Here is a 25,705-nt window from a genome sequence, read left to right as displayed (position 1 = left end):
ACTGCCAGAATATAGGCTCTTTCGAGCTGGCAAGTTTAGGACTATTGACAACTGCAAAACGCTTCAAAAACTGTAAGTGCTCCCCCATAAAAAGCCCTAGCCATGTACACCTTGCATCCTATTCAATGCATGACTGCCTCAACTCCATTTTCACAAAAGGTCTGATGTCTACATACTAAACTAACAGTGCACTCTCATTTGGGATTGGACTCTAGAGACTAAATGTAATAGGAAAGGAGAAATGGATTACATGAAGGGGTGTTTAATGTGATCTCTTTCCATTGTCCAGACCTTTGCAGGTTCAAATGATATTAGTAGATAAGCAAGTAACCTGGAATGAGACGATGAGAACACACAGCGCAATGCCAGATTATGACTAAATTTGTATTGAACAGCTTGGCCACTCTGTGCATCCACTCTGCATCAGACTTCTGGAGACCAACACTTACAAAAGGCATGAGAAGCGCCAAGTGGGCGCATACAGATCTTGATATAGGTTTACATCTCAAAAGATGCACCTGCTGCCGTAGCACTAGTGAACTGAGCAGTCACATGATATCAGCTGGGTACCCTTGGATCTTGTGGCTGTGAGGCCGCATGACATGGACCAGGGAACTGCGAATAGGACACACTAGATTTGCAAAAGGGCTCTATATCTTGCTCATAAAAGTAAAACATTGAATTATTGAATGACTTCACCCAAGTTCAGTAACACTCTAAGATTTACCTACAGATACAAAATACATGTGTTCGATATAAAAACATGTTTTGCTATCTTTCTAGTAACCGTCTGCAGCCATGGCTTCGGATGCAGAAATGGCCGTGTTTGGGGAGGCCGCACAATACCTGCGGAAGTCTGAAAAGGAAAGACTTGAAGCCCAAAACAAGCCATTCGATGCCAAGAACACCTGCTACGTAGATGATGAAAAAGAGCTCTACGTCAAAGGTACTATCACCGCCCGAGAGAATGGCAAAGTCACTGTCAAGACTGACGACGGAAGGGTAAGAAAAATAAGTGTAATAGATTACAACCACACATATTCTGCCAGTCTCTTGCATTAACTCTTCCTCCTTCTCTTTTGCTACAGACTGTGACTGTCAAAGACACTCAAGTCTACCCCCAGAATCCTCCCAAGTACGACAAGATTGAAGACATGGTCATAATGACCCATCTGAACGAAGCCTCCGTGCTGTATAACCTCGCCGAGCGGTATGCAGCCTGGATGATCTACGTAAGTACGGCAGAAAACAGAAACCAATGAATCAAGCTGCGGCAAGTCAAGCTATAGAAATTACTCTGAGATTGTATGGGCCTTGACAAGTGCCCGAATGCAATCACCCACCTGCTCTTACTGTCTTCGGGAGTAGGAACATAATTCACCAAAGCCTTCAGAAACGCCAAGAAGTGCTGTGTGCAGGGTGGACAACTCACTAGCCTGACTTGTGCACTTCTTTACGATTTATCGACTCCTTCATTTACAGTCTGGTGAACAAGGTACTACACCACAAACTCTTGCTTTCGAAAAACAAGTTTGTTGGGCAGCTGCATGAAACATGACAACTGCTATCAAACTTACACTGCCTTCAGAGGAGACAATCTGATTCCTCTAAAGGCATAGAGATCTCGGTCACGCGCACAGAAATCTCAAATTATGGTGGATGGCTGGCAGCCCCAACAACTCAAAATAAACACCTTTGTGCTTTATCCCTTATGTACAGGCTAGGCACAACTAAATGTATCAATCATAGTATGTCTACTACAAACAACCACTTTTACCTTTTCCTCCATTTCCCTCTCCATCCATTGTATTTACCCTCTACAACTACTCTATGGTGGCCGGCACTACTTGCCCCTGCTCTTTCATGCTGCAATCCCTTCCACTCCAAAACCTGTTTGCTGAGTTACAGATAGGGAGATCCATCTCCCAGTGGGGAAACATTCCTTCATGGAATTCCTACTCTTTCCAATAAGCAGTATCTGATATTTTCAGAGGCTGGGAATCAAGGGCACACCTGGTGATAACCCCGACACTTTTTGAAGATGTGTACGCCATATTGCTAAGGCTCGTATGAAAGAAGGCTGTGGCCTGCCTTCAATGTTGCATGCTTTCGAGATCATTCTCTGCCAGCATTGCAGAGCTAAAGCCAACTTATTTCCGAAATCATCAATTAATTCCTATCAAAATGTTTTTTCCGATTGAGTACATCTGTGCCCTGACATCTGGATTATCTGATATATAAGCAATGGAAATCAAAATGGACAGAGTTATGTTGTGGCAAGTACACAATGGTATGGTCTTATTGTAAGTTGTTGCATTTAGATTATCGGGATGAAATGAACATATGAAATCACAGGGCACTGTAAAAGTAAAAGGTGCTAGGATGAACATATTAGCATGGCAATGTATTCTTCAAATCTTTGAGCTGTGATGAGCTTTAAAAGACAAAGACAGCAGATGAGTAAAGTGCACTAGAGAAAAGTAAGTGGGTGTAAAGGTTTCAAGATTCAACAATGGACATTATATGTGACAACAAGTGACAGTGTGAAAGCAGTCTACGTATCTAAGTAGTCATGATAAACGGTGACTAATTCCAAAGCATACCGCATTAATAGACTCGCATACATAATTATGTACTTATCTAAGATCTCAAAAAAGAAATAGAAAGCACAACAACAATCAATAACAGGAAACGGATCCGATAAGGGGCAGTTTAAAACATCAACAAAGATTGAAAATGAGCTTCTCTTATTTAGTTGTCTTTACTGCTGTGTTTACAAAAATCAATGCACTCAGTCTGATAATATTCTGCTTTCCTTTCAGACCTACTCCGGTCTCTTCTGTGCCACTGTGAACCCCTACAAGTGGCTGCCGGTGTACAACGCTGAGGTGGTCGCAGCCTACAGAGGCAAGAAGCGCCAGGAAGCCCCACCTCACATCTTCTCCATCTCTGATAACGCCTATCAGTTCATGTTGACAGGTACAACCTCAGTTTTTTTTATCCGAACTCTAATTAGAATTGTTACTCTAAGTACATGTGTAATCTTCTTTCTTTAAATAATTTTTCAACAGATCGTGAAAACCAGTCTGTCCTGATTACGTGAGTACAAAACATATTTCTGAAATATCAAACAGCATAAAGTTCATGACACGTTTCGCCTCACTGAGGCATACTGACACACACTGCTGATCCTCTCTACAGCGGAGAATCTGGTGCAGGAAAGACTGTGAACACCAAGCGTGTCATCCAGTACTTTGCAACAATTGCTGTTGGTGGTGGTGACAAGAAAAAGGAGGCCCCGGCCATGGCCAACAAGATGCAGGTTTGTTTATTCAGTTTTTCCCCTTAAATTACTTCTAATAAATAATCTGTAAGACAAATACATTCCTATTGCCTATTGCTTGTTACAGGGAACTCTGGAAGATCAAATCATCCAGGCAAACCCACTGCTGGAAGCCTTCGGTAATGCCAAGACCGTGAGGAATGACAACTCCTCTCGTTTCGTAACATGGTCAGCGACTAGCTGCCGCCTCCCCCCCAATCCGGCACCCAATACCCAGGAACGTGGACACGAGACGTCTTTACTTTTTGGAAGGCGGGCGCTAGTCGCCCGGCCGTATTTATTAAAGTATGAAATTAAAAAGGTTTTAATTGCATAATCAACAATGTATACAAAAATTCAGCAGGACATTTAGGTACATAATTCTTAGCAACAAGTTTGAGAGCCTGACTTTAACAAAACTCTAATACATGTTGTTTCCTAACTTAGACTAAACATCCTCATCTAGAATTTTTGTACATTTCTGGCCATATGGCAGGGTCACTACCGGTGTCAGGTCCTACAAGCTGCGCCTCCCCTCTGGATGTGCGCATGCGCAGTGTTACCCCGGGAATTGCCCGGTCTACGCCCTGAACTCCATTTACCCACTAAAGGAGGGCCCTTACTCTGCGCCGGTGGCGTCATGAGTCCACGCGCGCGGGGTGGCTACCAGCCTAAGGAAAGCGTGAACTACTCCTACCCGCGCTCCTTTGCTTTGCAGCATCTATTACCTTGCCCCTGGAGTTCTGGGAGTGGCCCGCAGGCCCCTCCCCCTGGGCGGGAACCTCCATAGGATGATGCCCGCCCCCTCAGACCTCAAATATGTGCTCACCGATAATGACCTTACCGCATGCCCCATACCTAATAAATACGACGACCTATGGGAAAAAATTCTAAAGGACAGCTACACTGGCTAATAAATAACAGTATCAACGTATAGCTACAAAGGGAAAAAAGGCCTAAAGACACTTAGCATCACATACAATTCACTTCACACATGACTTGCTAAAAGGGGAAAAAATTCCTAGACAAAAGCATCAACAAAATATACCAACAATTCCATCTCTATTACCCTGTGAGACCCGCGTATAGCTACAAAGGGAAAAAAGGCCTAAAGACACTTAGCATCATATACAATTCACTTCACACATGACTTGCTAAAAGGGGAAAAAATTCCTAGACAAAAGCATCAACAAAATATACCAACAATTCCATCTCTATTACCCTGTGAGACCCGTGGACCGTACCTTCAAAACTTACCATTCAACCAGACATAAGAACTGCTACAAAACTTTTTGTTCCAAGGGATGGTGGGTGGGAAAACAAAGAAGCCCCGAGCGCGGGGCACACCGTTTCGGCGATGGAGCGTCCAGGGACAAGAGGGTCTCCTGGGCGCTCCCTATCTCTTTATTCCCGAGGGGCCAGGTGGCCCCTCCTATAGCCCGCCCCCCCTGACCCGGACCCACTTCCCAGGATCCGGGTCAAGGAGGCCGCCAGCCAATCGGCGGTGGGCCGCGCCCCCCAGGGCACGCCCCTCCGCCGAATGGCGACCAAGGAGACAGTGGGGGCGACGGTCGCCGCGCCGCCATGCGTGCGGGGGGGCCGAGGGCCCCCCCTTTTCACATGGTCAGCGACTAGCTGCCGCCTCCCCCCCAATCCGGCACCCAATACCCAGGAACGTGGACACGAGACGTCTTTACTTTTTGGAAGGCGGGCGCTAGTCGCCCGGCCGTATTTATTAAAGTATGAAATTAAAAAGGTTTTAATTGCATAATCAACAATGTATACAAAAATTCAGCAGGACATTTAGGTACATAATTCTTAGCAACAAGTTTGAGAGCCTGACTTTAACAAAACTCTAATACATGTTGTTTCCTAACTTAGACTAAACATCCTCATCTAGAATTTTTGTACATTTCTGGCCATATGGCAGGGTCACTACCGGTGTCAGGTCCTACAAGCTGCGCCTCCCCTCTGGATGTGCGCATGCGCAGTGTTACCCCGGGAATTGCCCGGTCTACGCCCTGAACTCCATTTACCCACTAAAGGAGGGCCCTTACTCTGCGCCGGTGGCGTCATGAGTCCACGCGCGCGGGGTGGCTACCAGCCTAAGGAAAGCGTGAACTACTCCTACCCGCGCTCCTTTGCTTTGCAGCATCTATTACCTTGCCCCTGGAGTTCTGGGAGTGGCCCGCAGGCCCCTCCCCCTGGGCGGGAACCTCCATAGGATGATGCCCGCCCCCTCAGACCTCAAATATGTGCTCACCGATAATGACCTTACCGCCACAGGCCAGCATTGTTAACCGACGATCTGGCCTCCCCCCTCTAGCCCCTACCTAAGGAAACCCTCCTACTTTCAGAACCCTCTAGCCAGGCCCAGATATTGTCAGACCACAAGACATTACCCTCCTCTGTTAAATGAACTCCGTCCTTTAAGTAATACTTGTCGCCCCAGATGCACCCATGAGGTATAGACTGCAACAGGGGGGCTCGAAATAACCTATCCAACCGTGTGCTGATCCTCTTTACCGAATTATCCAACGCCCTGACCGACTGTCCCCCCCGCCACTGTAATCGGGGTATGAGTTGTGACCATACTAGTGTGCAACCGGGGCAGGTCCTGGCCAACCAACCCGCCGTTGAGATAATCTCCTCAATCAGAATGCGCCTACCCAGTGTTGCCAAATCATTCTCCCCGAGGTGAAGTATCACCACTGACGGTGGAGATTGCTGGCGTGCTAAAAAACCCTTTGGAAGAATCCCCTAAACTCATGCAGACACAACCCCCCTCTGCCAAAGAACGTGATGTCCAACCCTAGTTGTGCCGCCCTTTTCCTCTTGTCACCTGACATGAAGACACACTCTGCTCGCTTCACATATGAATGACCCACAATCCACACACTGTTCTTCATTGTTTCCTGGTCGCCGCTCCGTGCTGATGTATGTTGCCGGTGCCCGACGACAAATTCCTCCCCTGCGTAACAGGTCTGAGAAACTGTAAGAGAGTGGAAAGAAACCAAGCGTGAGTGACATGTAATCATAGCATGTCAATCCGAACATAACGTTTATAGCATTCTGAAGACCATCTCCCAATTGTCTTCACTCTTTCCACTGGGAGGCCCCCCCGCCACCGCCTCAGTTGCTGCCCCAATCCTGAAGGAATGAGAGCCAAACTCTTTAGGGTCAAGACCTGCTTTCCTACCCCCCATCTCTAATACTTTCCTGAATTGATACCTGGTCAAGGGGCTCCCGTCGGCGTGACAGAGCAATGCCCTGCCCGCTGATCCTACCAACAGTCCGTGGAATAATTCCACGTGCCTCACCGAGGCAGCAAGGGTTGGCGGGGGCCCGTTGCAGAACTATGGTGTGACCCCTAGCCTCCTGGTCGGTCTTTGACTTCTGGATAATCACCCACATGGTGTCCTCCCTTATCGTCACACTAGCCTTTTGCAAGCCGCCCAGTAGGTCTGACTTAGAACCTGCCACAAGTTCGCTAATTCTCAGCGCCCCATAGAATGCCAAAGAGAATGCCGCCCTAAAAAGAAGCACCTCCCACTCCGAGCTACAAACAGTCTCCAGCGTGCCCAGTAAGGCTGTCAGCCGGGCCAATCCAATGGGCTTTCTCTTATCCCTCTGATGTCCCTGAATACGGCGCCATCCCCTTAAAGCCTTACGTATCATAAAGGTATTAGTGGGATCCCGGAAGCCCCTAGCTTGAGCGAAGAATGACACCGCTGCCCTATGTCTGTTCGCAGCTGCCACCGAGCGCCCCTCCTTATGCAACTATTCTAAATAGGCTGCAAAGCCATCCTCCTCCGCCCAAAGCGCTTCCCATTGTTGCCCCAGAAAAGAACAATGAGACAGAAAACGCCCCTTCGTAAGCCGTCTTGGTCCTGGGGGCTAGGCTAGCGACCACGAGGTCCTGTAATCTGGGGCACCAATCTGCCAAAGTACTGCTGGGAAGTGTGCTGGCGAGGGGTCTGCTGTGGGAAGATGCTCCCTGAAAACCTGCATTTTGAAGCGAGAGAGGGAGTCAGCTGCATTGTTTAGAACACCAGGGACATGTTTGGCCCTAAAATTAGCATTCAGTTTAAGGCACCGCAGAACAATTTCTTTGATCAGATGAAGTATGAAAGGACACCGCGCCCCCTGCTGGTTGATACATTCCACCACCGTCATGTTATCTGACCAAAACACCACTGATTGGTTACATAGGTGTTCGGGCCAGATCATCAGTGCCACCCATATTGGGAAGAGTTCAAGGAAGCCAATGTTGCTGGTCAGACCCCATGTCCTCCATTCTTCCGGCCACTGTTGAGCGACCCACCTGTTCCCTAGGATGGCGCCAAAGCCCACACTACCGGCCGCATCAGTCCATAGGCCCAACTCCGCTGATGCTGTGAGCGGGCCGGGCCAGACCACCCTACCGTTAAAATCCTCCAGGAATGGCATCCAAATAAGCATATCCTGGCGAATTTCAGACGATAGGCGAGTGCGGTGGTGCCTTTTCCTCAGCCCCTTCATCGCGTGAGCGATGGAGCGAGAGAAAGGGCGAGCCATGGGGATGATTCTCAATGCGAAATTCAATTGCCCTACCACCTCCTGTAGTTGCTGCAGAGTGACCTTCTCCTTGCGGAGGCATAAATGCAGCGCTGTCTTGAAATTGTCCACTTTGTCCCTAGGTAATCTAAAACATCCTTCTAGTGAGAATCTCAATGCCGAGGAATTCTAAGCCGGTGGTCGGGCCAACCGTCTTCCCGGGCGCAAGCGGGACCCCAAAAGCCCGCATGAGCACGCAAAATTCCTGCAATGCCAGTGCACACTCCTGAGATCCCGCTGTACCGAGGAAAAGGAAATCATCAAAATAATGCATGACCCGCTGATGGCCCGTCACTTGTCTCATGGCCCATTCAAGAAAAGAGCTAAACATTTCGAAGTAAGCGCAAGATATCGAACAACCCATGGGCATGCATTTGTCCATGTAGAACATACCCCCAAAGGTGAAGCCTAATAGATGCTGGTCGGCTGGGTGGACCGGGAGGAGGCGAAAGGCTGATTCTATGTCTGATTTCGCCATCAGCGCCCCGGGTCCCGTGGTCTGTAATAAGTGAACAGCCTGATCAAAAGAGGCGTACTTAACACTACAGATACCCTCGATGCTCCTAAAATGCTTGTAGGGCAAAGTGTAGTGATCCCTGCAGGGTGAAAGCCTGTGCCGGTCTGCTAATCATCAGCGAGGAGACACCGTCAGGAAATGTTCACTATCGCGGGTGTGTTACCCAGAACCGCCGTCCCTACCCCATGATATACTTTCTATTTGTGGCAAAATGTTGTGACCCTAAAGGAGGAAATGCTGATCTGAGCTGCAAACTTCCACAGGTAATCACCCTTTAATAACAAAATTGCCTACTAAAGCAGCGCATAGCAACTCCTACCGTTGCCAGCTTACCTGGGCCGTTGCCATCGGCGGTTGAATTTAGCGGAGCCTAAAACAAAGACCTGCCCCATCACATGTCATAACTTACTTTATACTGACGGGGTGAAACTGACAACTGTGTACTTTGCAAAGCATGTTAATCGTAACAAACAACCGATTCTACCACTAGCGACGAAAGCAGTGGAACCCATGTAGACTGTCCTAGGACATTTTTTGACCAAACATATTGTCCTAATGTCACCTGAAAAAGAGAGGGGAACCTTATTTGTAATTCTTGCGTCCCACCCGAAAGATGTGGTCACCTAAAGTAACTTGAGTGGGCTATTGTGCATTACAACTTGGCGATTGAACGGATGGGGATGCCATATATAATATGTACCAAAGGCTTCAACCCTTACTGTGCCCATGTTATGGTCGTGTTCCTTGCAACCTGCACCAGCCTATGTTAAGCTTTTGCATGCTATCACCCACCCTACGCCAGACTGCTTATGCTCCGTCTGAAGAGTCATTAGTTTAAGGTTAAATAGTGCCCCCCCCTTCCTGCCTGTCCGTGTTTTCAACAGAGTACGTCATCTGCGCTGCAACAACCCGCTGGGTCACAGTAAATCAGAGCGGGAAGCATGAAACCGTCCGGCCCGTCCACTGAGGTAGATTCGAACCCTTGACCAGCTATAAATTTATGGGGAGCACATTCCACGGCATTCTGCATTTCATGTATGCCTACGGTCAAATCGTCAGCATAATACCTTTTAAAGGCATGTTTCATACTACCAACGCTGTAAGCATGAACGGCTTGAAAACAGAGGACTGCGTTCTGATGTATATTGCATTACAAACAAAATGAAAAAGACCTTGTGTCGTGTTTTTGCTTTCCTTGTCATTTAGATTGCATTTCCAACAAAATGAAAGAAACCTTGTGTCGTGTTCTTACTACAATTATACAAAAACAGTGTCAGCAGCGGTGGGCTGTCCCAAATGCCGGAGCAAAATATGAGGTGTCTGTGAAAACACCTGCATAATCCTGCTATGAAGTGGCCCATAGAATAGTCATTGTCCAGTGCATGACTTCCTGACCCTCCATCTCGAGTCAGGAAGCCCGGCACCAATGTATGGAAGTGATAAAGTACCTAAACGCACTATTTAAGTTCGGGCCAACAGCTTAGAGAACAATGAGCACAGACTCCCTAACGAAGTGCCACTATGCTCAAGGGATATGTATCACATTTTTGTTTTAAAATGTCACCCATTTCACAAGTCCCTAAAAGGAGAAACACGCATGTGCGACCAACAAAATTGAAGCTGATCTCCACTACCACAACTCATACCATGAACAAATTTAGGGGCGTTCCCCAGGCCGTAAAACTCCAACATCCGAGGGGCATGCCGGTGCCTGTAGCGATTACCCTGTATATCGCAACTGAGGTGGAATTCCTTAAAGAACACAGCGTTGGCCAACAGCATGCGTGCATTATGAACACATTTGTGCACAAGCTCCCCCACACGAAGAAACACGGCGGGCACAGGAATATTCCCCATCCCCCACCGACATTATAAGTCTTTCTTAAGCTCAAGCTAAAGCGACCCTTATTGATAGCTCCTCCATCGCCTAATTTGACTTGGTAAGCCCAGTTAGGCAAGACGCTGCCCTTCGAGATGATATCGATATATGAAATTGGCTTTACCGTCACGATTTGCTCCTGTCCAATTGCCCCCGCTTTTTCACAAGGGCCCCCCAGCACCCGATACCAGCAGTGAAGGTTCTTACACTCTTACACTACGCGCACAGCTTCCCCAGTACAAGTTGAGACCGGTGCGCATGGAGAGCTTGGGGGAAAGCGAATAGCGCGCTCCCCTTCCAACATAACTTCGATGGGAACAGACGGCCAGTACATAGCGCGCGGCGCCCTGACTACCATCCATCAGCATATCAATACCCACTCAGATTCATTTCCTACCGAGTTACACGCGCGGCTGCGCCGCAAACAAAACTCTACCCCGGAATGAACCACCATTAAAATCACTCGCAACCCCCGGCTTAAACTTTCACGGTCCACTGCATTTCATTTCTGGAGCACAGCGGCTTCTACCATGACAGCCGTGCCTGATTGAGACACACACCGGGCGAACCAAGAACAGCCTCGCTCGAGCACTCATACCCATCGATGCGGAGCACACGTAATACAGCTGCTTGCCCCCTACTTAACTTGTGCCCTCCGAGAACGGCTGCCACGATCCACCCTGCGGCCCGGAGCTTCTCCCCGGCAGAATCACAGGCCTCCGGTCATCCCGCCCCGCGCGGGTCACAGCTATTCCGCCATTCTCCCCGCCGACTCCAGGTCCACTGCCGACCACGGACATCTGGATATCACATCTGCAGAGGGAGAGAAACAGAAAATAATTACAGCCTCCTAGAGGCTGGAAGGCAGGCCGTGGTGCGCAGGACTCCAAAACAAAGAAGCCCCGAGCGCGGGGCACACCGTTTCGGCGAGGGAGCGTCCAGGGACAAGAGGGTCTCCTGGGCGCTCCCTATCTCTTTATTCCCGAGGGGCCAGGTGGCCCCTCCTATAGCCCGCCCCCCCTGACCCGGACCCACTTCCCAGGATCCGGGTCAAGGAGGCCGCCAGCCAATCGGCGGTGGGCCGCGCCCCCCAGGGCACGCCCCCAACCGCCGAATGGCGACCAAGGAGACAGTGGGGGCGACGGTCGCCGCGCCGCCATGCGTGCGGGGGGGCCGAGGGCCCCCCCTTTTCAGTCTTCTGAGTGCATGGGTTTCTGTGCAGTACTTTGGTGCATAATGTACATTATTAGCTGCCAATGCAACTTCGGGGTGACTAGAGCACTTGTTTACTCTCTAGGGTAAATTTATCAGAATCCATTTCGGAACCACAGGAAAACTGGCTTCTGCTGATATTGAAACATGTAAGACCAGACATTAAAGCATTTAAATACAATACTGAGGTTGAAGTAATTAAATAAATATCTTGCACTGACATATTAATGTTGTTCTTTGTTATAGATTTGCTGGAAAAGTCCAGAGTCACATTCCAGCTGTCAGCAGAGAGGAGCTACCACATCTTCTACCAGATCATGACCAACAAGAAGCCAGAGCTTGTCGGTATGTATTTCCAATCTATAGTTATTTTCAGTTGTCTTCTCAGCATGGACCCAATGGTTTAAAAACAACCCTAGAAGAAAACCAGACCATCGAACTTTAGATAAAAATGATGCTGGTAGTATATTTTGGTATTTGCAAGAAGGATTCTAGTGATTATGATTCTGAGACTGTTGAATTTTCTGATAAAATATACTGGCGTTCTAGACTCAGACACGTTTGGACCATATGACCAATGTAAGCAATGGTTTGAGGGTGACTAGATCACAGTACTTAGGAAGGCGTTAGGCAACTGTAGTACACACTAACGAACTGCAGCAATTGAGTCAATTAAAGAACAGCTATTGTTCTTTAGCTTAATTTTCTCTGAGTCCTTTTTTGCTATCAAGGAATATGTCTCCAAAGTGAGTCAGCCTTTCCGCACCCTCTAAAGGCTATCATGAACATTGCCTCTGTAAAATGAAAAACATTACTAAAAATAACAACCACTTGTTCAAATGTCTACATTATTCACCTGCTTCTTGAGAAAATATCTACTTTGTACACAGACCTTAGGTTAATGTGTTGCTATTCGGGCATTCTGAGACTCCTCACTCCTGCATGTATTTGCTTTGCAGAAATGCTCCTCATTACCACCAACCCTTATGATTTCCCGTCAATCAGCCAGGGCGAGATTGTGGTGAAGAGTATCAATGACGAAGAGGAGCTGCTGGCTACTGATGTGAGTTCCAATACATATTAACCACCATGTCTTTTCACCCTCAGTCACTACAAACAAGAGGTGTAAAAATAACAATACATTCCATTGAGTAGAAGATCACAGTCATAAAACGCTGCCCCTTATTTCATGACAGAGTGCCATTGACATCCTTGGGTTCAACCAAGATGAGAAGATCGCCATCTACAAGCTGACTGGAGCAGTCATGCACCACGGAAACATGAAGTTCAAGCAGAAACAGCGTGAGGAACAGGCTGAGCGTGATGGCACAGAGGGTAAGGCATGATATGCACATTGCCTTGTATGTATGTATGGGTATGGTATTTCTATAACAAGAACCTAGCACAGCTTTAAGCAGGCATATAGTCAACCAGTGATAGGAGAAGAAGCTGGGTTGCAGACGGTTAATGCATTGTGACGTCTTCGGAGAAAAACTCTCCAGAAATAAAATCATTTGAAAGAGGTACTTTGAAGGGGAAAAAAACAGACGTAACGATTGTAAAAACAGGCAAGGGTTATGTGAATAAAGGCAGCACAATTACGAGTCATTTAGTCATTTTATTTGAGTGATTAATAAAAACCAAGATAAAATTCATGCAATTTACAGTTAAAAGGCTACACAGGTATACCTTGCCGCCCATATGTTTACGTTTGGGTCTGATATCAATGGAATTACTTGCTGATTCCTCAATTCCTACTAAGAGCATGATATGATCCCATTAGTGTAGAGCATTATCAAGTTCAATGCTATAAGGAGGTACCTTAAAATAGATACATCCATAAAAAAAGTACTAAACAGAACAATTAACTACAGTGTGAGGATGACACACTTGAAGAAAGGATACAGAGGAAGACCATCAAAGACACCAGACCCTTATAGGAGGAATAGTTTTTTTTTTGTTATAACAGATTTTATTGAAGTTTTTGGGCGGTACAACACGGCCAGGAAGGCCACACACTAACATCAGGATGTAGTACATTGCTGAGTAGTACCCATGTTTCAGAACATCAACAAGGGAATAAAAGAAACTAAGGAGAAAACCTTCGCACAGACCTGGTACCACCTCCCACCCCGCCAGGAATATTTATCAACAGCATTTGGATGGCGGGGTCTACAAGCTATGAGCATATCTGTGTCCATATAAATGTATTTCCTGCTCAATGAGGGATTCTGGGGGTCGTATGGAAGGCAGATCTATGCTCTTGTATTCAGCCCAACACATCCAGATTTTATTATGTTTCTGTGAGCAGCCTCACGCCTTGAATACTGCTAATACCATCCCCATGCATTTGTCCATGGCGTGTTTCCACCCACCCACCGATGGTGGAGACATCCCCTTCCACTGTTGGGCTATGTCTCATAAGACGAATAGTTTACCGGTGCTGAGGATGAAAGAAATACTGCAGGCATAAAACAAAAAGTTCCTTAAAGTGCTATGCTAGTCGCAAATCAGTAAAGGCACACAAAGGCTGAATAAAACACCAATCCAATGTCCATGAAATCGCCTTTAGTGGCACAGAACAATCTGCTCAATTGCAAAGATCAACACGACACATAACTAAAGTGCAATAAAAAGAAAAAAGCTACATGGCTCAGGACGTTATCAATTGTTATCTTAGACTGGGATAGGCAATGGCAAGATGCATTTACATACAGGATACAATTGATTAACCTAACAAATGTCTATTTAAAAACCCAAGAAAAACATTCAGATTCTATTCCACATTCACCAAGAAGTAGAAAAAAGTAAATTAAAAAAGGCTTGGTGATCCTGACGTTTTGGTGCAGGTCTGGGCAAGGGAACACCCTTTGTTTTGAAAAGCCAATTAATGTAGAAGTCGCCACGTTTTGGATGCAAAAATATAATTAAAGAATGTCCTTTGTAAATTACAATTGATGTAACAACTGCAATCATTATGACACAGCCCGAATTAAGTGGAATGTAAAATCAAAAGCACCAAGTATGAGATCATTGAGATGGATACATTCTGGTCTTCAGAGAGAAGTTCTAGTACAAAATAGTGGAAGGGAGAAGTAGACAACTTGCAGAAACTGGGCAAAAAGCTGTTTTTGGATGATGAATCTATGACAGTTTCTGAACGTTATAAGGATTTATGTAGTTCATTAATGTTACAACCTTTTTCTAACTACAGTTGCAGACAAAATTGCATACCTGATGGGTCTGAACTCAGCTGACTTGCTGAAAGCGCTGTGCTACCCAAGAGTGAAGGTCGGCAATGAATTTGTCACCAAGGGGCAGACTGTTAACCAGGTAAAATTGCAATGTCTGCCTCTCCTCACCTTGCAAATAAGGACTATTTTAATAAAGAAAGGACTATCGAGGTCATATACTCATTCCACGTTCAATTGCAACTCCTTCTTCGTTAGGTGTATAACTCCATCGGTGCACTCTGCAAGTCTGTCTATGAGAAGCTCTTCTTGTGGATGGTGATCCGTATCAACCAACAGCTGGACACCAAGCAAGCCAGGCAGTACTTCATTGGTGTCCTGGATATTGCAGGCTTTGAGATTTTTGATGTAAGTCTAACATCCTAAAGAGGGGGTGGTGAAGTGGCATGCTGGACCAATCAACAAATATCTAATCCACAACAATTGGTTTGGGTTTTAGTTCAACACCCTGGAACAGCTGTGTATCAACTTCACCAATGAAAAACTGCAACAGTTCTTCAACCACCACATGTTCGTCTTGGAACAAGAGGAATACAAGAAGGAAGGCATTGACTGGGAATTCATTGACTTCGGTATGGATTTGGCTGCCTGCATTGAACTTATTGAGAAGGTGGGTGACTGTTAAAACTGCATATGGTTGTATTAAAATAACGTACCCATATACCCAAGTCTCACATAGATAAGTTTCTTTCAGCCCATGGGAATCTTCTCCATCCTTGAAGAGGAGTGCATGTTCCCCAAGTCTACAGACACCTCCTTCAAGAACAAGCTGTACGACCAGCATATGGGCAAGTGCAAGAACTTTGAGAAACCCAAGCCAGGCAAAGGAAAGGCTGAAGCTCACTTCTCCCTGGTGCATTATGCTGGTACTGTGGATTACAACATCACTGGCTGGCTGGAGAAGAACAAGGATCCACTGAATGAATCTGTTATCCAGCTTTACCAGAAGTCCTCCCTTAAAGTGCTATCCATGCTTTATAGCGCTACTGCAGCAGAGGCTGGTAAGTATCCTGCTAAAAGGCATGTTATGTTATTTTAATTTGTAATGCGCACTAATCACCCAGGGAGGGATATCTCGGTGCCGCAAATAAAACAGTGTCGTCTTAACTGCTTCCTAAAATGAAGGTGATGCAAGCATGTAGAAAGGTGGCGCGGTAAAGCATTCCAACATAGAGGGGCTAAGTACGAGAGCAACCTTACCCCTGATCAGGACTTTTTGACCCGTGGAACCATAAAGAGAGCCTTATCTCTAGATATGAGGAGTGTGGAAGGAAGATAGTAAGTTACCTTCCAGGCTAAGTAGCATGCAAATAAAAAACAAAGATATAACATAAAGAGTATGTTGTCTTGACAGAATGCCTAATCCATGGATTGTTTTTGTTACTTTCAAACATAGAAGCTGCAGCTGCTGCTGGTGGAAAGGGTGGAAAGAAGAAGAAAGGAGGGTCCTTCCAGACAGTGTCTGCTTTGTTCAGAGTAAGAGTTGTGCATAAATGTATATAAATACAACTCTGTTGTGTCTATAGTATACCAAGCAAAACCATGACTATTGTTACATACTCAATACTTAGGATAGACTTTTAAAAATGTATATTTTCAATATCATAGGAGAATTTGGGCAAGCTGATGACTAACTTAAGAAGCACTCATCCACACTTTGTGCGCTGTCTCATTCCCAATGAGACAAAAACTCCAGGTACAATTTGTCAATGCTTACAAAGATCATGGTGTTCCCTGCTGATGTAACAAAATCTAATTAACCGTTTAAACTCTACCTTCCCCCTTTAGGTGTTATGGATAACCATCTCCTGATCCACCAGCTGAGATGTAATGGTGTCTTGGAAGGCATCAGAATTTGCAGAAAGGGATTCCCAAGCAGAATTCTTTATGGTGATTTTAAGCAAAGGTACATTGTATATCATTAACAGAGTAACACACATTTGAAGTATAATGACACACCAGATGTTTAACTTTATGGAAATATTTGTTTACACTGCAACTATGGCAATATACATTTGTTATTCTAGATAGAGTACAACCTCACATACTACAAACCCCAGAAGTTAAAGCAATGTTTTAGAAATACTCCAAAGAGCACAGCTATGCAAAACAAATATTTGTGTCTGACTGAAGCAAATAACCGTTTAAGATAATAAAAGAAACATGCTATCTTAATTTTAGCTTGAGGTTTTAACATGTTCATCATATGGATTGAGTGTAACCAGGACTCTCTTTCAGGTACAAGGTTCTCAATGCAAGTGCTGTTCCAGAAGGTGCATTTATGGACAGCAAGAAGGCGTCTGAGAAACTATTGGGATCCATTGATGTTGACCATACACAGTACAGATTTGGACACACCAAGGTATGAAGTGATGTACTCAATTTAATAAAATTAAAAATGAAACATTTCTTTGGGTCTACATCACGTAAACGTGTGACACACATGGGAATGGCCGTAGGTGAGGATACCCCAGCATTAAAAAGGGCTCAACAGTGTTAAGCATTCTCATGCATTTGCAGGGTTCCCTCACTGGCAAAGGATATACCTTTATTGAGCTGGGCACGCAGAAACATATTTGCACATGCTTGTGGTGAAGGGAAATGTTTTCAACTACTGGCCCTGAAAATCAACTTTGTATTTCAAGGCCCGTAGAAGAAGGGTACACCCCACTCGGTTTAGCTAGCCCATTACTACTCTAATTCCGGAGGTGTGTGTTGAGAACACCTTCTGCTGAAATGAGATGTTTTCCACCAACACAGCCGTTGCATGTGGGTCTTTGATTCAATTTGTAAAAAAAACATAATTATGTCAGTTTAGGTAGACCATACTTTCACCACAATGAGAAAATGTTTGCCTCTTGATTAGTTATGTACAAGTAGCAGAAGCAGCAATTTTAAATTCCTATTACACAAGACATCAGTTGAACCAGAAACATTTGCTTTCTCATTCATCCGATTGTGTAACATATATTTAAAGTATATATCTCGTGTTTTCACTACATTTCTCAAGTAAGTTAATTTATAAACCACATCCCACTTGAAGGTATTCTTCAAAGCTGGCCTCCTGGGTACCCTAGAAGAGATGAGAGATGAAAAGCTGGCAGATCTCATCACCAGAACACAGGCGGCCTGCAGAGGGTACCTCATGAGAATAGAATTCAAGAAAATGATGGAAAGAAGGTATGACCAGAACTAGTTACTCATAATACATGTACTGACACCATGGGCCGTACTGGTCCCATGCGCTTTTCATTTTTAACGCTGTCTGTACTCCTACTCTGAACAGAGAATCCATAATGACCATCCAGTACAATGTACGGTCCTTCATGAACGTCAAAACCTGGCCATGGATGAAGCTGTACTTTAAGATTAAGCCTCTTCTGCAGAGCGCGGAAACAGAAAAGGAGATGGCAAACATGAAAGAAGAGTTTGAAAAGACAAAAGAAGCTCTGGTAAAATCTGAAGCAAGAAAGAAGGAACTGGAGGAGAAAATGGTTGTCCTTCTGCAGGAGAAAAATGATCTTGCATTACAGGTTCAAGCGGTAGGTGAAATCACATACATATCAAGGACAAACAGTCAAATTAGTGCAAAAGCATAATTAAAGATATTTATATTTTTATATTTAATATTCCATTAGGAAAGTGAAAACATGGCAGATGCAGAAGAAAGATGTGAAGGTCTCATTAAAAGTAAAATTCAACTGGAAGCTAAAGTGAAAGAGCTGACAGAAAGACTTGAAGATGAGGAGGAAAGTAATGCTGAGCTGACAGCCAAGAAGAGAAAACTGGAGGACGAATGCTCTGAGCTGAAGAAAGACATCGATGATCTTGAGCTAACTCTAGCCAAAGTAGAGAAGGAAAAGCATGCCACGGAGAATAAGGTAACTTGGCAATGATCTGTTTAAATGACCATTTTAAAAAACAAGTGCGGACCTCTGGAGACATTTGGGGACCATATTCATTGACCCCCCCCCCCCAGTGAACCGGGTTGGGGCAGTCAATGGGTGCACTTTCGTTATTGGGGAGTACATGTACTAATATTTGACAGATGTGCACATCCAACTGTTTGAGGCCTGATACAAAAAAAAAGAAGGGCAACAAAAATCCTAGAATACTGGGTGGAGAACAAGGCCTTTACAAAATATCTGAGCAACTTTCACACCACACTGAATATAATGCTACGGTGAACATGCAACTGATTGAGACCACAATGCTGACCACAGATGTATGCAACTGTTGTACAGTTGGACTAAATTGCTGGCACTGATATATTTGCACTGAAAAGAGAATAATATTAAAAACGCAGTAAAAGTAAATACAAATTGGCATTTAAAACATGATTCAACTAAGTCGAATATGTAAGCTACATCTATATAAGGGTTATCTATCTATATCTATCTAGGTTAAAAACCTCACAGAGGAAATGGCAGCTCTTGATGAAAACATTTCAAAGGTGTCAAAGGAGAAAAAAGCTCTCCAGGAGGCCCATCAGCAGACTCTGGATGACCTCCAGGCAGAAGAAGACAAAGTCAGCTCACTAACAAAGTCAAAAACCAAGCTGGAACAGCAAGTGGATGATGTAAGTGTTCGCAGAGATTGCATACATTACGTTGATCAGTTAGCTATAGCTAGTTCACTAGCTCAATTCAATGGTTTGCTCCAGTGGGTTTACTATACATTACTGAAACACTGCAAATATTAGGACAGAAAGGTTAGCCTGTAGTAATGTGACACAAAGCCATTATAATCCCAGTTTTCACAAGGTATTAGCTAAGAAGGTGAACATGTATCAATGCAACTCAGTTTAAGCATAAATTAATGTGTTTTTGGATATGTTTCACGGTAAAATGATTTTCAGAAGTAGAATATTATTTTTTCTATTGTATACAACAACAGTATATATTTTGCGAATGAATAAAAACGAGCCATTTTGTGTCAGAACTCTATGGAATACATTTTGTTTCAATACACTTAGCTCGAAGGCTCTTTGGAGCAAGAGAAGAAACTTCGCATGGACCTGGAGAGGGCCAAGAGGAAGCTTGAAGGTGACCTGAAGCTGTCCCAGGAAACTGTGATGGATCTGGAGAATGACAAACAGCAAAGCGAAGAAAAACTGAAGAAGTAGGAATTTATGAGATCTATTTGCTGAAATATGGTGTAAAGAAAGAGGGATGGTGTTTGCACCAGGTTACCATAATATACTTTAGAAGTTATATTTAAGTGTATGTAAACATTTTAACAAGAAAAACTACAGTTGAGATAATGTATCAGCTGATTTGTTTCTGTGCTTAGTTCTGTTAAAATAGCATATTCACCTCTGAAGGCTAATAAAAAGCACTGTTAATGTTAACCTGCCAGAATAATTATCCCACTAAAAAATTCCACTAAACATATTTTTTTAAACAATAGGAAAGACTTCGATTTGAGCCAACTGCTCGGCAAGATCGAGGATGAACAATCTTTGGGTGCACAGCTGCAGAAAAAAATCAAGGAACTCCAGGTATTCATTCATGTAACGTGCCATTACAGCAACAAATGATGATGAAATCTGACTATCAACTAATAAAATCATTCTAAACTTATAGGCCCGCATTGAAGAACTGGAGGAAGAGATTGAAGCAGAGCGTGCAGCTCGGGCAAAGGTTGAGAAACAGAGGTCTGATCTCTCCAGGGAACTTGAAGAAATCAGTGAAAGACTGGAAGAAGCTGGTGGAGCCACTTCTGCCCAGATTGAAATGAACAAGAAGCGTGAAGCAGAGTTCCAGAAACTGAGATGAGACCTGGAAGAGTCCACTCTACAGCATGAAGCAACTGCTGCTGCCCTTCGTAAGAAGCATGCAGACAGTGTTGCAGAACTTGGGGAACAGATCGACAATCTGCAGCGGGTCAAACAAAAGCTGGAGAAAGAAAAGAGTGAATATAAGATGGAAATCGATGACCTTGCCAGCAACATGGAGAATGTTTCAAAGTCTAAGGTAAGCTCTTTCTGTAGGAAGCAATCAGCTCTGAAGCAAGTTAACTGTGGACACTCCTAGTAATGCCTGTTTTTGTCCACAGGCTAACCTTGAAAAGTTGAGCCGTTTGTTGGAAGACCAACTTAGCGAAGTTAAAACAAAAGATGATGAACATCAGCGCATAATTACTGATCTCACTACCCAGAAGGCACGCTTCCAGACAGAAAATGGTATGAATTTCAAGTTTGCAACTTACTCAAAACCAACACAAATGAAACATATATAGTGCAGACAGTAGAATGTATTTTTACAATGAGTGCTCAGATTAAAATCCACATTTAAATTCCCATGCCAATATAGGGTGTGTGTTTACAAACTCTGATGTACGTTCTATATTTAATGTTAATTTCAATTTGACACACTAATGTAGTTACTACTTTGTGCAATAAAAGAAACCAAAAAACGCCATAGCTTTGAATGTGATTTTGTTTGCACTTCACAAAACTTTTCTCCAGAAAGATATAGCTGCCAGGATCCACTGGAGGTGCTACACAGACAATTTCCCGTTACTAAAGCTTATTAATGTTTATTCATCAAACGTGAAATAATGAGAGCTTAAACGACATAACGCATTGTTTGTTTTCAGGTGAACTCGCTCGCCAGCTGGAAGAAAAAGAATCGCTGATCTCTCAGCTGACAAGAGGCAAGCAAGCCTTTACTCAGCAGACAGAAGAACTGAAGAGGCAGCTGGAAGAAGAAATAAAGGTATTTTGTCTTCCTTCATTAATGATTGTCTTTATATTTAGTTAGGACCAAGAACAGGCTCCTAGGGCTGAGAGTATTACTTCTGATGTCCATGTCTGTAGCATCACTCATTCTCCCGATTGTGCTATGGTACTTTCAGAGTAACACCCGGAGGAAGTCAAGATGTATCTTTCGAACATTAGGCGCGATTCTCAAATGCGTAGTAGAGATCCTCCAGCATGCATGTGCTTAATGTATGAAAGTTATGTTTAAATGACTTACATCTAAACTCCCACTGGAAGTGGAACAGTAAGGCTCCACAAAGAGTCACCAGGGAAATGCATTGCAAAATTAATTCACAAGCACAACGCGGCAACTACTTCTAGAAACATCAATTCTACACTGATCTGTGCATAACCTACAGACAAATATATATGGTGTGTGCTGGAAGCTTGTGGAAGTACACCAATCGATCAGATATGTCAGAACCTGTTTAGGAGGGACCCATTAATCTTAAAATATTGTTTTCTGCTTTATATTGTGGATTGTTTGGTTAAAATAAAATCAAAAGAGAAATGTAAACACAAAATATTGTTTGCCAGGAAAAATAAAGGCCAAAGTAAAGTTAGCGTGAATATTTTAAACCCATTTTAGTTACACAAGGGAACCCAAGGAAGCAATATGCTAGGGACCTTAGGGAATATATTACTTGCAGAACAGTGGTCCCTAGACAAACACAATCTCTGAATGATAAATATAGACTAAATGAGTACTATATTCTTTGTCCAGCCTGACAGTTTTTATTTTGAATAATAAAAAATTCAACAATTTGCAAAAATTGACAGCAGGACACCAGCCGATGTCCGACTAACACACTAAAGAAAAGACAAACAAGAGTTTCAGGCAATATGAATAGTCTGTGTAGTACAATTCACAATCAGACAATGTTTGATTACACACTATTGTTGTTATACAGTAGCACAGTTCATATACATATAGTGTGACACAGTCGACGACGTTTCGAACCTATTGCAACTTAAAGGTTCATCTTCAGGACATCAATTATATGCCATGTCTTTTTCTCAGAACAAAGTCACAGTTAAACTTTTTAGCCCATGATACTATATGTATATGAACTGTGCTACTGTATAACAACAATAGTGTGTAATCAAACATTGTCTGATTGTGAATTGTACTACACAGACTATTCATATTGCCTGAAACTCTTGTTTGTCTTTTCTTTAGTGTGTTAGTCGGACATCGGCTGGTGTCCTGCTGTCATTTTTTGCAAATTGTTGAATTTTTTATTATTCAAAATAAAAACTGTCCGGCTGGACAAAGAATATAGTACTCATTTAGTCTATATTTATCATTCAGAGATTGTGTTTGTCTAGGGACCACTGTTCTGCAAGTGAATATTTTAAAAGCATAATTTACACACAACATCTATATGAGTGCATGTGAAAACCTAAAGGCCATTAACACGCAAATATAAACTTCTTTTACATATCGCATTATTCTGTGCCTTTCTAAATGTGCCCCAAAATCAGCAGTGCAAAAGGTAATTAATAAAGTTGTCTTTTTACAGGCCAAGAACGCCCTGGCACACGCATTGCAATCTGCTCGACATGACTGTGACCTGCTCCGTGAACAATATGAGGAGGAGCAGGAAGCCAAGGCTGAGCTCCAACGGGCAATGTCCAAAGCCAATGGGGAAGTGGCCCAATGGAGGACCAAGTATGAAACAGATGCCATCCAGCGCACAGAAGAACTGGAAGAGGCCAAGTATGTTATGCTAAGCAAGAAGACATATACTGGCATGAAACTGACTCTTCTCCTTATTTAATACTCCCCTTTATTTCCAAAATTACAGGAAGAAGCTGGCTCAGAGACTGCAGGATGCTGAGGAACAGGTTGAGGCTGTGAATTCTAAGTGTGCATCTCTGGAAAAGACCAAGCAGAGACTGCAGTCTGAAGTGGAGGACCTCATGGTTGATGTTGAGAGAGCCAACGGTGCTGCTGCAGCTCTCGACAAGAAACAGAGGAACTTTGATAAGGTAACATTGACACAAAAATCCTTTTTAAGCAATCAGTGTTCCTCATAATTGTGATTTTTGAGATAACATGTAAACCATCTTTCACAGGTCCTGGCTGACTGGAAACAGAAATATGAGGAAGCTCAGTCTGAATTAGAGGCTTCTCAGAAGGATGCCCGCTCCTTGAGTACCGAGATCTTCAAAATGAAGAACGCTTATGAAGAGGCTTTAGATCATCTTGAAACCTTGAAACGTGAAAACAAAAATCTGCAACGTAAGTTTTTCAACATCTAAGCAAGATGATTTTGGTAGAAGAGCAAACATGTGGCAGCACAAAAAACACGAAATGTAAATGTAGGGAACATGGTAATTAGGTGGGATTCTATCTAATATCTGCTCCCAAAAGTCTAAACAGCAGGAATCTAATGTGTGCATTGCAGCGATTGCTCACACGCAGTGTGAGATTTAAGTTTCAAATCTAGCTAAAGAATGCTTATGATATTTTTGATTAATAAAAGAAATTAATGTTTGCACTTCAACTATAGGCGGAAAATATACGCAAATACCTGTTGCATAAATAATGCACTTTATATCCATGCCCATATGATTGTAGTATGTTATGTCAGCAAACACATATTTAAAAAATCTAATGCCTTCATTTGTGTATATTTCACATAGAGGAGATCTCAGATCTCACTGAACAGATTGGGGAAACTGGAAAGGCCATCCATGAATTGGAAAAAGCCAAGAAACAGGTTGAACAAGAAAAGAGTGATTTCCATGCGGCTTTGGAGGAAGCGGAGGTAAGTCAAGGATGCATTTCAACAATGGAAAATGTATTCAACTGAGGAAATGTTTTAGATAGCTTTAAAACCTTTATGACACTACTCTTCTGTTATAAAAAGGGATCACTGGAACATGAAGAGGCCAAGATCCTGCGCATCCAGCTTGAGCTCAACCAGGTCAAGGGTGAAGTGGACAGGAAGATTGCAGAGAAAGATGAGGAGATTGAGCAGCTGAAGAGAAACAACCAGAGATCTGTGGATTCTCTGCAGGGTACATTAGACTCTGAGATCAGAAGCAGGAACGATGCTCTGAGGCTGAAGAAGAAAATGGAAGGAGATCTGAATGAAATAGAGATTCAGCTCAGCCATGCCAACCGCCAGGCAGCAGAAGCACAGAAGCAGCTCAGGAATGTCAAGCGCAACTAAAGGTACTTTTTTCTGCAAAAGATAAACTGCTATTTTATGTACGCTTCATCATGATCTTAAAATTAACTGTATTATCCAAATAGGATGCCCAACTTCATCTTGATGATGCTGTTAGAGGACAGGATGACCTGAAGGAACAGGTGGCTGTCACTGAACGCAGAAACAACCTGCAGCAGGCAGAAATTGAAGAAATGAGGGCTGCACTGGAACAGACAGAAAGATCTCGTAAAGTTGCTGAACAGGAACTTCTTGATTCTAGTGAGCGTTTGCAGCTTCTGCATTCACAGGTATTCTCTCTCAGCAAATCATCCCTTATAGCCCAATACAGATAGTGGTGTACTTTATGGATTACTGAGCCAGTTAAGTAATTCTTCTTTCATTCTTCTTTATTTCTAGAATACAAGTCTCATTAATACCAAGAAGAAGCTTGAGAGTGACAACACCCAGCTCCAGAATGAAGTAGAGGAAGCCATTCAGGAAGCCAGAAATGCTGAAGAAAAAGCCAAGAAAGCCATCACTGATGTACAGTCTTTGTTCAGTAGCTCGATAATAGTTAATTTTCATAAGTCACATGGACAGGAATTGCACAAACACTTTACTGAAAAATGTATGCTGCTATCACAATATATATGTTACCTTTCACTTTTTATTACATTCAAGAAAATGGTACAAGACAGTGAACTCAGCACACTGATCTACATCTCTGGTGCATCCAAGAGACAACCAGAATATTAATTACAGAAAGAAACCCCCTTTATTTTGTGTTAGGCTTTGGAAAAGATGGGGGAAACATTGGCTGACTGGGAAATGAGTCCAGCTTAAACTAGCATTCTAATAGATCTTCTGAGAACTCAGAATATTATTTGACTTTCAGAATCACTACTCATTTGCCAGATGTGCCGCATCGGTGCTCATTGTTACTGCTTGTACAATCAGATAGAGGTATTAGCCCATGGCACATGTGGTCAACTAACACAGGTTCT

General features: G+C 43.7%; 1 pseudogene across 1 annotated transcript in view; it reads left to right on the top strand.

Moving 5' to 3' along the window:
* Positions 1–787: 787 nt before the first annotated feature.
* The window catches only part of LOC144785843 (myosin-4-like), a 34,803-nt pseudogene continuing 9,885 nt past the window's right edge, over positions 788–25,705 (top strand). The window contains exons 1-34 of the transcript XR_013602046.1: positions 788–1,002; positions 1,089–1,232; positions 2,823–2,979; positions 3,072–3,099; positions 3,202–3,322; positions 3,411–3,503; positions 11,612–11,675; positions 11,773–11,871; positions 12,486–12,589; positions 12,723–12,861; positions 14,741–14,859; positions 14,976–15,125; positions 15,217–15,387; positions 15,472–15,801; positions 16,200–16,253; positions 16,386–16,473; positions 16,566–16,683; positions 17,016–17,139; positions 17,821–17,957; positions 18,064–18,319; positions 18,416–18,658; positions 19,180–19,356; positions 19,753–19,898; positions 20,187–20,277; positions 20,363–20,752; positions 20,835–20,961; positions 21,378–21,496; positions 23,064–23,260; positions 23,349–23,532; positions 23,620–23,785; positions 24,190–24,314; positions 24,417–24,723; positions 24,804–25,009; positions 25,119–25,244. The product of XR_013602046.1 is annotated as a myosin-4-like (transcript). The remainder of the gene's footprint in view (positions 1,003–1,088; positions 1,233–2,822; positions 2,980–3,071; positions 3,100–3,201; positions 3,323–3,410; positions 3,504–11,611; positions 11,676–11,772; positions 11,872–12,485; positions 12,590–12,722; positions 12,862–14,740; positions 14,860–14,975; positions 15,126–15,216; positions 15,388–15,471; positions 15,802–16,199; positions 16,254–16,385; positions 16,474–16,565; positions 16,684–17,015; positions 17,140–17,820; positions 17,958–18,063; positions 18,320–18,415; positions 18,659–19,179; positions 19,357–19,752; positions 19,899–20,186; positions 20,278–20,362; positions 20,753–20,834; positions 20,962–21,377; positions 21,497–23,063; positions 23,261–23,348; positions 23,533–23,619; positions 23,786–24,189; positions 24,315–24,416; positions 24,724–24,803; positions 25,010–25,118; positions 25,245–25,705) is intronic.

The sequence above is a fragment of the Lissotriton helveticus genome, chromosome 10 (assembly GCF_964261635.1).
Source record: "Lissotriton helveticus chromosome 10, aLisHel1.1, whole genome shotgun sequence".
NCBI classification, from domain to species: Eukaryota; Metazoa; Chordata; class Amphibia; order Caudata; family Salamandridae; genus Lissotriton; species Lissotriton helveticus.
This window is presented reverse-complemented; position numbering and strand designations above follow the sequence as displayed.